Raw genomic sequence first — 12,232 nt, 5'->3', positions numbered from 1 at the left:
GCTCTCCAGATCACATGTAGAGTGGACTCCATTGTGATTTAGTATTTAATACATGATGATTAAAGTATATAGTGGACTTCTGGCCAAGATGGAGGTGTAGGAGGACACACTTCGCCATCCTCCACAACAACAAAAAGAAACACAACTACTTCAAAGCTAAAAACAACCAACCAAAACTACCAGGAAACTAAACTGCATGGTAGTCCAACAAACAAAGATATAAAGAAGCAATACTCATCCAGACCAGTAGGAGGGGTGGAGAGGATGTGCTGTGTTGGTGCCAGCAGCAGCAGGAGAAAGGCAGTGGCTGTGGCCATCCATCGGAAACAGTAGCCACATTATAAAAGTTGGGAAGAACACCTGGGGAGTGGTCCCAGCCCCAAACCAAGCCAAGCAGCTCACAGCTTCAGCGCCAGGGAAAATAAAGCCTGATTGCTTCTGACTGTGAAAACCAGTAGAGGTTGGGGCAGTGGAAGAAACTGCTGGTCTCTCAGCAGAGTCCATTTGTTTAGAGGGCCCTCGTGGTCCTAGAACCTTTGTAAACTCTCCCACTCTGGGAATCACAACCAGGGAAACAGCTAGAGGAGCGCCAGTCCCATACAGGAAGTGAAAAAAGTGCCTGGAAAAGGGGTGAGTGTTGAGCAAGCAGCAATGTCCCCTCTCAGACCCCTCCCCCACAAATAGCGCCACAACATGGTGAAATGGTCGCCCTGCACTGATAAATACCTAAGGCTCTGCCCTTTACAATGTAACAGGTACAACAGCTCTACCTAAGACACAGGCAAACACAGGAGGTGGTCAAGTTGTGGAAGCAGAAAAGTATGGCCCAAAAAAGGGAGTTGATCAAGGTTCCAGTGGGAGAACTAAGCAATGAGGAGACAGTCAACCTAACATATGCACAGTTCAAAACACTGGTGATAACGATGTCCACAGACTTGACAGAAAAGATTAAGTATGACAAACATATAAGGGAAGAAGTGAAGGCTATGCTAAGTGAAATGAAGGAAAATCCACATGAAACCAATGGTGAAGGGAAGGAAACCAGGATTCAAATCAATGAATTGGAATATAAGGAAAAAATAAACAGTCAACCAGTACAGAAGAAGGAAACAAGAATTTTAAAAAATGAAGAGAGGCTTAGGAACCTCTGGGACAACTTTAAATGTGCCAACATCTGAATCATAGGGGTGGCAGATGGAGGAGAGGAAGAGCAAGAAATTGAAAACCTATATGAAAAAATAATGAAGGAAAAACTTCCTAATTTGGCGAAGGAAATAGACATACAAATCCAAGAAGCACAGAGTCCCAAACAAGATAGACCCAAGGAGGACTACACCAAGACACATCATAATTAAAATGCCTAAGGTTAAAGATAAAAAGAGAATCTTAAAAGCAGCAAGAGAAAAGAAGAGAGTTACCTACAAAGGGGTCCCTAGAAGACTATCAGCTGAGCCCTGGCTGGTGTGGCTCAGTGGACTAAGTGCCGGCCTGGGAACCAAAAGGTTGCTGGTTCAATTCTTGGTCAGGGCACATGCCTGTGTTGTTGGCTAGGTTGCTGGCTGGCAGTCTGGGAGAGGCAACTGATCCATGTTTCTCTCCCTCCCTTTTTCCCTCCTTTCCTCTATCTCTAAAAATAAATAAAATCTAAAAAAAAAAAAAAAAGACTATCAGCTGATTTCTCAAAAGAATCTTTGCATGTAAGAAGGGTCTGGAAAGAAGTATTCAAAGTGACAAAAAGCAAGAACATATAACCAAGATCACTCTATTTAGCAAAGCTATCATTTAGAATGAACGGGCAGATAAAGTGCTTCCCAGATAAAGTAAAGCTAAAGAAGTTCATCATCACCAAGCCCTTATCATATGAAATGTTAAAGGTACTTCTTTAAAACAAAGAAGAAAATCAAAACTACAAACATTAAAATGACAACAAACACACAACAATTAACAACAGAATCTAAAAATAAACAAACAAATAAATAAAAACAAAAACAAACTAAGCGAACAACCAGAAAAGGAACAGAATTATAGGTATGGAAATCATTTGGAGGGTTATCAGCTGGGTGGGGGGAGGGGTGGGGGAGGGGAAGGGGGAAATGGGAAAATGGTGCAGGGATAGAGAAGCGTAATTGGTAGGGACAAAATACACAGGAGTATGTTAAGAATAATATAGGAAAACGGAGAAGCCAAAGAACATACAGGTATGATCCATGGACATGAACTAAAGGGGGTGGGACTGCTGGAGGGAAGGGGGCTACTGGGCAGAGGGGAGCAAAGGGGAAAAAATTGCAACAACTGTAACAGCATAATAAATAACATATACTTAAGAAATATATTTTTTAAATAAAGTATATAGTGGAGTTACAGCTTAACAGGACACAAATTAAGGATGAGCTTCCTGAAGTTCCTCTTAATTGATATTCCAGTGTAGTGATTCTGGGTTGATGCAGAGATTATGTATCATCTAATCAGCAATCTGTGATCTTCCTCCAAGTTCCAATAAAAACACTGGTTTTGTTCCTTGAAACAGTTCACACCTTCCTCTATGGGAAAGCTGAGTCCAAAGTGAGAGGGAAAATACAGAGAAGCTCCTACTCGAGAAAGTTGAGTGGCTCCCATTTACTCCTAGGATAAGGCCCCTGATACAAGGATGATGGACCATGATCCTGCTCTGCCTTCCATCACGGCCATGTTTCCCATCTGCCACCTGTGCTCAGTCAGGTCACAGACTATTCCCAAATCACAGGCAGTGATTTAGTGTCACTGCCTTTGCATCAGTCTGCCACTCCTCCCACCTAGAATTCTTCCCCGTCCCCACCGCTTTAAGTTAAACCATCTGAATCATTTTAAAGCCCATCTCAAGTGTATAGTCAACCAGTTTTTTCTGACTAGCTACATGTTCATTTTACTTCTTCTGAACTTCTATGGCATTTGTTACTTTATGGCATTTATTTCATATTTTCCTAATACTTTATTACAAAAAAATTTCAATCCTACAGAAAAGTTGAATTATATCATAAACACTCATATAATCACTTACTACCTAGATTCTACAATTAACATTTTGCTACATTTGCTTTATCCCATGTTTATCTCTCTACGCATTCATCGATCCATCTTCCTTTTTTGAGGTATTTCAAAGTTGGCTGCAGATATCAGTACCCTTAACCCCTAAATATTTCAGCCTGCATATCACTAACTGGAGTTTAATATTTGCTTATGGTTTTTTAAAGTAAAATTCACCTGCATACTGTGTTTTTAAAAAAGACCTTCTGCCTTCCCTTTCATCTCTTAATAGTGAGAATCATTTCTCACTCAACTCTACCCCCACCCACTCACCCATCCAATATCTAATCATGGTGGCGTTCATAATGATAAGTACAATCGACATAATCATGGCTAACATATATCAGGCACTTCCTTTGTGCCAGGCACTGCTCTAAACACTTCAAATGCTTTATAAATTCTTATAACAACCCTATGAAACAAGTACTCTAAAGATACCTGTTATACCTGTTACGGATAATGAGAAACATGAGCCTACAAAGATTAGGTGAGTGGCCCAGGATGAACAGCTAGTGCTTTAAGTGGTGGAGAAAAAACTGAAATCCAGCTCTGTCTGAGTCCAGGGCGTATGCTCTTCATCACCATTCACGTTGTCTTCCCATTGTCTAAGCCTTACCCACTGAGGGTGAGTAATCTTATTTATGGAACTTTCAAAGAGTCTACTGCTTTGAACGATTCTTGTCATGGCCTATTAACAGACATTTGCAAAGATTTTCCCAGTAAATTTGTGGAGAGTACACAAGGCTCCTCAATGAAGAAAAAAGAGGGAGAGGGAAGCTGGCTTCTCCAGACTTGTCACTGGGTCGCTGCTGAGAATGTCTCATGACTCATATCCCATGGCTGCCTGCATCTACTGTGTGGCTGCCCTGTGTCTCTGGGGCTGGCGTGAGAGTCAGTGGAAGGAGGGGAAGGGAGACTTCTGAGGCCAGGGGAAGTCACGAGGGCAGCTTTGCTGGCAGCCACCTGGATACTCAGTACAGAGGGAAGCTGGAGAGGAAGCCAGAGGCACAATGGGCCATTATTTCTGGCTGTAGGAGGTTGGTCAATTTGATACTGGGTAACCCACCACCCTTTTCAGCAATTTAAGTTCTCCTAGACCTTGGTAGGAAGTAAAGCAATTGGATTTCAGAGATTCACATGCAATATCTGGAGACTGGGGGCAATCCTAGGTTGATTGTGGCTGTAAATAATCAGTGATTAACTCTGAGGGACACCCTCTAGCTCCAATCTTTACAACACATCCCTGCCAGATAGCACAGCTCTGAGAGCATGACTCCCCTCTTCAGAACCCCTCCATAAATCAACCCATGCACCAGGTTAAATACAGGTCAAAGCCCCCCCCCACCCACCCAGTATGACCTAAACCTAACTTCCAAAGCACAGAATTTATTGAATACTAATTACACAGGACATTCATAGAATTTACATGTATAGATGGAGCTCTATAATCAAACAGGCTTGGGAACTATTGGATTAAACCAAGGTTAACACATTTCCTTAAATGGAACCTCTCAGAGCTTTGAATTAGTGTGCATGGTTAATCTCTGAAAGCAGAATGCAATGTGTTCCCAGTTTTTTCAAGATGGATCTTGAGACTAGTGCTCCATAGAAAGTGTGCTATCTCAAGTGTCATTCTCAATATAGCTACCCCTGAAATTTAATCAGATCTTCTAAGCCTGTCATGACAGCCATGCAAATGCACTGTTCATATTGCTGCTATGAGGAGCACACCAGACTCACTGCTCCAGCTGCTGCCTCCTGGATCCAGTGAAGCCACGTAGGCTGCTCCCAGCAGGTGACTGAGAACAGCAAGGGTACACATGCAGGCCCATCCCTGCAAAACCTGGGACTCCTTTCACAGGTGACTTCAACTTGGGGGAAGTCCCTTCACCTGACTGAAACTTTCTTTGAACAGTGTTACCATCTGAGGCTCTTTGAACCCAATCTTGCCTCCTTCCTGCATCAAAATCTGAAGCTCCTCCTGCTGCTTCTCCTTTGTCCATCATGGGTATGTCCCTTGATAAACCTCTTGCACATTTAATTCCATCTTGGCATCAGCTGTTCAGAGGATGTAAACTAGCACACTTGCCACAAATGTGTTTCTAAAGCCTCTCCAGATCCAGCTCCTTCTTGGAGACTTATATCACTTTCATGGGGTCTGACTTTTACAGTCGCACTGAGAAGCCTCCTGGTATGGTAGGGAAGCTCATGAATTCTGGAAGGCAATGGCCCAGGTTTGAATCCCATCTCTGTCGCTTACTAGCCATGTAACCTTAAGGAAGTTTCTCAACAAGCTATAAAATGTGGGATGATACCACTATCTTGCAAGGACTGCAGGAATAAAATAAAATATTACATTTAAAGCACAGAGCATACAGCAGATGCTCAATAAACAGAATGACTATGATCATTTATAGTCATTTGTGTTTTTCTGCTTTCCTCTGTTTGATTATAAACTCTTGAGGGTGGACAGTGTAATGGTCATTTGCAGAAGGAAGGGAGCATCTCAGAGAAGAAGGGCAAAAGAGCCAATCAGGAGAGTCAGCCAGTGGTACACAAAATGTAAATATTTAAAATATATGTATAAAATAGAAAAATTTTATAACATATATTATAATACATATGTGTATATGTACATAATATTTAAATATGGGGGGACCCAGAAAAAAAACAGAATTATCTTCTGGTGAGTGAGCCCCTTGTAGTACAGGCTTCCCCTGCTGAGTGAGTGTTCTAGGAACCCATCTATATCAGTGTACCAGCTGGTGTTGTTGTGAGAGGCTGCATTCAGCTTCAGTGAATTTTGTTTGAAGACTCTTTCACCACGTTGGCCCATTTCACGATGGGTGTTTTAGGAATGCACCTGCCCACACTGTGCAGAGTGTTCAGTAGTTTTTGACCACAAACAGCATAACCACCATGCCCACCCTTCTTATTCACCCAATCTCGCCTTGAGCAACTTTTCTTTTTGTTTCTCTGATGAAAAAAAAGTCTTCAAAGGGAAACGTTTTGCCAACGTGGAAAAGGTGAAACAAAAAATGGCAGAAGCACTAAAAGACATCAAAATTGATGAGTTCAAAAACTGTTTTGAGCAGTGAAAAAAATGTCTCAATAGGTATATTGCATCAAAAGGACAATACTTTGAAGGTGATTGAAGTTTAAAGATGTAAGAATAAATACACAATTTTTAATAAATAAATTCCAGTTTTTTCGCATCCCCCCTCATATATAAAATAACCATTATTTCTAAAATAACTGCCTAGAGAAGGGCCAGGAAAACCAAAGCGGGCCCCCAGATGCCTTTGCAGAGGTTGGCATTATCTGTCCTGTAAACATAACCTGGAAGGGCTATTTTAGTGGTGAAAGCCTCATACCAAAATTCAGTGCAACTAGAAAAAAAAAATGAGGGGACACAATTAGAACATTTAGAACAAGGGCCCTCTGCTTTATTCAGAGTGTTATTGCCTTCTCCTCAGTCCAGGAGTCTGACTTGGTGGGAGAAACTGCAGCCGGCAGTGGTGGCCCCTGCAGTAACTTGTTGTAGGCCATTGCAGGAGGAAGCTACTGGAATTCTAGATCTTCTGCCTATATGTCCAGCCTACGGCTCTGCTTCTAGGAGGCTTGAGAAAGGACACCACCTGTCCCAGGAGCCTGATGCTGCTCTCTGATGGGAGAACAGGCCTTCGCACTCACCTCAGCTCTTCCCAAAGCCTCATTAGTTCCTTGAAATCCCCACCCCAGGAATTCTAGCAAAGAGTAGAAGAGTCATAGCTGAAGCAGATGCCCAAGGCCCTGCTTGGTGGGCATAGACCACCAGCACACTAATGACCTTTTCACTCTTCCAATAGGCAAGTATATCCATGTGTAGCAAGGTGTCCTCCCCAGGTAACACCACCTTAAAAAAAAAATGTATTGACTTTTAGAGAGAAAGAGAGAGAAAGAGAGAGAGATTGTTCTGCTTATTTATGCATTCATTGGTTAACTCTTATATGTGCCCTGACTGGGGATTTTGTGTGTGTGTGTGTGTGTGTGTATGTGTTAGGAGCTTTCCCTAAATTATTTCCTTTTAATCCTCTATAGTCCCATATAGTAGGCACTATGGTTATCTCCATTATTTATTTACTTATTTATTTATTTTTAAAGATTTTATTTATTTTTAGAGAGAGGGAAAGGGAGGGAGAAAGAAGGATGAGAAACATCAATGTGTGGTTGCCTCTTGTGCACTCACAACTGGGGACCTGGCCTGCAACCAAGACATGTGCCCTGACTGGGAATCAAACCAGCGACACTCTGACTGGGAATTGAACCTGTAACCTTAGCGTTATCAGGACAGTGCTCTAACAAACTGAGCTATAAGGCCAGGGCTTAACACCTTTTTTTCCTAAGAGGATGACTCTCCATGACCAGTCTGTTTTTCTTCATTTAAGGCCCCTATACCACAGGAAAGCTCTACAGGTAAGATATTTGTATAGAAGTGGGCTTTGTTTGTTTGTTTGTTTGTTTATTTTGAGAAGGGGAAGCTTAGGGGTTGCCCATTAAGAGTCAGGGCTGTTGCTACAGCTCCCCAATATGTAGATAGCTACCAAGATCATGAAGTTCAAATCTAGAGGCCAAAGTATAACGGGAACACCTCCTTCATCTCCCCCCAAACAGTGTTGGTTTTCTCTGAGTTTCCAGTAATTTTATGAGACAGGCTACAAAGACACACCATTTGAATGAATCATTTTGCTGTCTGCAGTGCCAAGGGCTTTAAGTATAGTTAATTCAGATTAACTAGGTCCAACTGACAAGAGTTAGTTTGACTAAGTCATAAAGTATATTAAAAGAAATTCAGTTTTATTACCTTCAGGAATCTAGTGGAACTATGCTAATAAATTGCTCCTCAGTATAGTTCTTAAGGGAAATCTGTTTTAATGAACAGATGAGAATATTTTCTAATTCAATCCATCAATTGTTTATTCAAAAGGGGTTACTTGTCAGGTGTTTAGTTACTTGAAATGCTTACTCTTGTTTATATCACAGTATCTTAGTTGGACAAACCCTGTGTTTATAAACAGTATAATACAAATTGTCCAACTTGTCTTTCCTTCCAAATTAGTGAAGTTCCAATTAACACTCTGTTAGCATAAAATCCAGTCACTGTACTTATTACCCCAAAGCAACAATCAGGTTTTGCATGGGCTATTCTTCTAGCCAAGGGGCCACCCCATTCTTTCAGATTTTGTGACACACATTTCTTCCTCTCTCACTTTCTTCTACAACTAGCATGTGTCAGACACTGACCTGGAGACTAATTAAGTACCAACGACCTCACTGTCTAGAAAGGGAGATGAACATAAGCAATTATTGTGAAGCGCTGTTGATGCAAGGATTACTAAGTGAACCAGGACAGTGGAGATAGGAAGGAGTCAGTTCAGCCTGAGAGCATCAGGTGAGCCTCAGACTGAACGGATGCTTAAAAATGGAGGGTGCGTTTGTGCAGCAGACGAAGAGGGGAAGGGCAGCACGTAAGGAAAGATGCTAGGCATGACCCAGCATGGCAGGCTCGGCAAACTGCAAATAATATGGCAAGAATGCAAGTCACGACAGATGGGATGTTAGGGGAGGAGGAAGCAGGAAGAGAGGTTACCTAGCAAGGCCAGGCTGGAGTGGTCAGCTGAGGCCAGATCACAACCTACTCCAGACAGTACCTGCTCAGGTTCTCCCTCCTTCATGCAAGTACAGGCATGACACAATAGACATGTAAAGTCCAGGTCAAGGGGAGCATAAACTGTGCTCAGTACTGGGCCCACATCTGGGGTATCATATTTAGGATGATGGTGACAATCGAGGGGGCATCAATGAAGCGTTTGGGGGGGCTGTAAATCTGGTCCCTATTACTCCATCTTGGCCAGAAGCATAAGTCTAACTTTGTGATTTCTTAACTAAAAAATTTTGAAAGTGTCTGTGGTTGTCCATTTAATTTCAGGCAAAGCCAAGTGAGAATGCAGCAGTGACTCACTGGAGAGGCTACATTTAAATGCAATAGCTTCAGAGTTAAGACCAGCCTCATGAAAACAGACTTCAGGACTATAGGCAACTGGATATTATTAGCCAAGAAGGCTGAGAAGCCATACTCTGACCTATTAAAGAAGAAAATCCAGGCCTTTCAAGATATATAGACCAATGCGAAGGGACTTTAGAAATGAAATATTAATTATATTTGTTATCTATTGCCACCTAACAAACCATACCAAAACTTAGTGGTTTAAAAGGGTTTATGTCTGTGATGCTGCACATTGACTCAACAGTACTTCTCCTGGTCTCTCTTGGGCTTAGTCACGCAGCTCCCTCAGCTGGCGGCTCAGCTGGATAGCTTGGCCAATGAGAACAAGTATTTAATCAAGCTAGGTCTCTCTCATCTTTGGGCCAATACCCTTATCATCATTTCAAAAATTTTTAAACTGATTTGAGGCAGGGAGGGAGGGAGGGAGAGAGAGAAAGAGTCATCAATTTGTAGTTCTACTTATTTATGCATTCATTGGTTGCTTCTTACATGTGCCCTGACTAGAGATTAAACCCAAAACCTTGGTGTATTGAAACGACACTCTAACCAACTGAGCTACCCAGCCAGGGCCCATTTCAGATGTTTTTGCTTACATGTCCCATTGTTCATGTTCTCAGTGATCATTAGGAATCAGAATGCTGTCAAATTGCTTTGTGCATTATCTGCTCCTGAATATCTTTACAGAATAGGCTGAGCAGACTAGTTCTGGCCACCAGAGAAACAAGAGTTCAAGGTGGTATAGGGGAAGGATAAAATTGTCCCTACTCAGACAATGAGATTGCCTACAACTATGTAAAAAATCCTAAGGAATCTACAAAAGAACTTCTAGAACGAATACATGAGTATGGCAATGTCACAAGATAAAAGCTCAACATCCAAAAATCAATGTATTCAGTATACTAGTTACATAAAATTGCAAACCAAAATTAAAAGATGAACTGTGGGGATAGAAAAGCTAAGCACGAGGCTTCGGTAATCACTTGTAAGCGCTTCAATTTACAGAGTACTTTCACGACCACCTAAGAGGAGTGAGGAGCGAACCAGGGAGCTTTGCAACCGCCTGCATTTTCACTCCACCCTGTTCTGAAATGCCCATGGGGAAGGCGCCTCAGACAAGCTGAAAGGCTCTTTAGGTGGTTCTGATCTCCTCCGAAGAGAGAACCAATATGACTGAGGTATCAGCCTCACCTGGGAACCTGTGCTAAATGAAAGATTCCTCCTACTCAAGGACTCAAACTCAGGAGGTAGCGTCTAGAGTCATGTTTTAACAGGCCAGGTGATCCTGATGTGCACACAGTACTTTTTTCAAAACAGCAATTTCTGTAGTGCCGAAGTGAGAAAGGTCTGCAGGTTGCTGGAGGTTTATAGCACCCTCTGCTGGTGCCCATCCGCAAAGGCCAACTTCAACCAGAAACAACCCTAGTAACTCAAGATTCCAGTCTGTCGATTTTTTAAATTGAGTGAATTAAAGTGAAGAAAGAAAAAAAAAAAATCCTGTTTCCTATTATATCCACTGCTCCCTCAATCTGCCACAGCATCTGAGATCATGATGCATTCTCTTCGGCTCTGCTGCAGCTTTCATTTCCTTGTGCATCCTTCATTCTTCCAGGCTCCTAATAAAGAACCCAGAAGAGCCTGATCAAACTTTCAAGGTTAACAGTCTCCAAGCCCAGGCAAGCTGCTCCACACAGAAGGAGGTGGGTAGATAAGGCCTCCTCTGCCTTAGCCTAAGGACAGTGTCACTCTGGCTACAATGCAGATGTGGGATGGAAATGTCACTCCGCTACACAAAACCAAGATCCTTCACGGGCTTCCTATAAAAATTAAAGCAAAATCTAGACTTTCAGCCAAGATGGAGGCGTAGGTAGACATGTTGTGTCTCCCTCACAACTAAGAAGGGTTACATTTACCTCAAAACTAAAAAAGAAACAAACAAAAATACCAACAACCAGAAGTTCCAGAAAATTGGACTACATGGAAGTTTAACAAACAAAGAAATAAAGAAGAGATACTCAGCCAGACAGGTAGGAGGGGCAGAGCTGGGACAGAGAGGATGTGGTGTGGTGGTGGTGGCACAGGGGCTGTGGATGCAGCGAAAATCACAGTCATACATTTTAAAAGTAGAGAGGAAAACCTGGGAATTGATCCCAGCTCTAGACCAGACCACACAGCTCACAGTTCCAGCACTGGGGAACTTGGAAAAATAAAGCCACATGGTTCTGCCTGTGAAAACTAGTGGGGGTTGTGGTGGAGGAAGAAACTGCCTGTCTCTCAACAGAATCAGCTTGTTTAGTATGGGAAGCAGGAGAAGTGCCTGGAAAAGGGGCAAGTCCTGGACAAGCCACATTGTTCCCTCTCAGACCCCTCCCCTATATACAGTGCCACAATATGGTGAAACCAGTCGTCATGTACTGTTGAATACGTAAGGTTCTGCCCCTTACACCATAACAGGTGCGACAGCTCTACCGAACACACAGAGGCAAACACAGAAAGCTGTCAAGTTGAGGAGACAGAGAAGCATGGCCCAAAACGGGGAGAAGATCAAGGTTCCAGTAGGAGAACTGAGCAACAAGGAGATAACCAACCTAAGACATGTAGAGTTCAAAACACTGGTGATAATGATGCTCACAGATTTGACAGACAAGATTAAGCACAAGTGCATAAGGGAAGAAATGAAGGCTATGCTAAGTGAAACAAAGGAAAACCCACATGAAACCAGTGGTGAAGGGAAGGAAACCAGGATTCAAATCAATGAATTAGAACATAAGAAAGAAATAAACATTCAACCAGTACAGAAGGAGGAAAAAAGAATTGAAAAAAAAAATGAGGAGAGGCTTAGGAACCTCTGGGACAACTTTAAACATGCCAACATCCAAACCATAGGGGTGCCAGAAGGAGAAGAGGAAGAGCAAGAAATTGAACACTTATGTGAGAAAATAATGAAGGAGACCTCCAGCCAAGATGGAGGCCTAGACTGACATGCTCCATCTCCCTCCACAACTAAGAAGGAATACAACTACCGCAAAACCAAAATAACCAGAAGTTCCAGAAAATAAAGCTACATGGAAGTCCAATGTATGAAATTATAAAGAAGTGATGCTCATCTGGACGGGTAGGAGGGCC

Source organism: Furipterus horrens, unplaced genomic scaffold, assembly GCF_987537825.1.
Source record: "Furipterus horrens unplaced genomic scaffold, mFurHor1.1.pri manual_scaffold_5, whole genome shotgun sequence".
Taxonomy (NCBI): Eukaryota; Metazoa; Chordata; class Mammalia; order Chiroptera; family Furipteridae; genus Furipterus; species Furipterus horrens.
Note: the sequence above shows the minus strand (reverse complement) of the source record.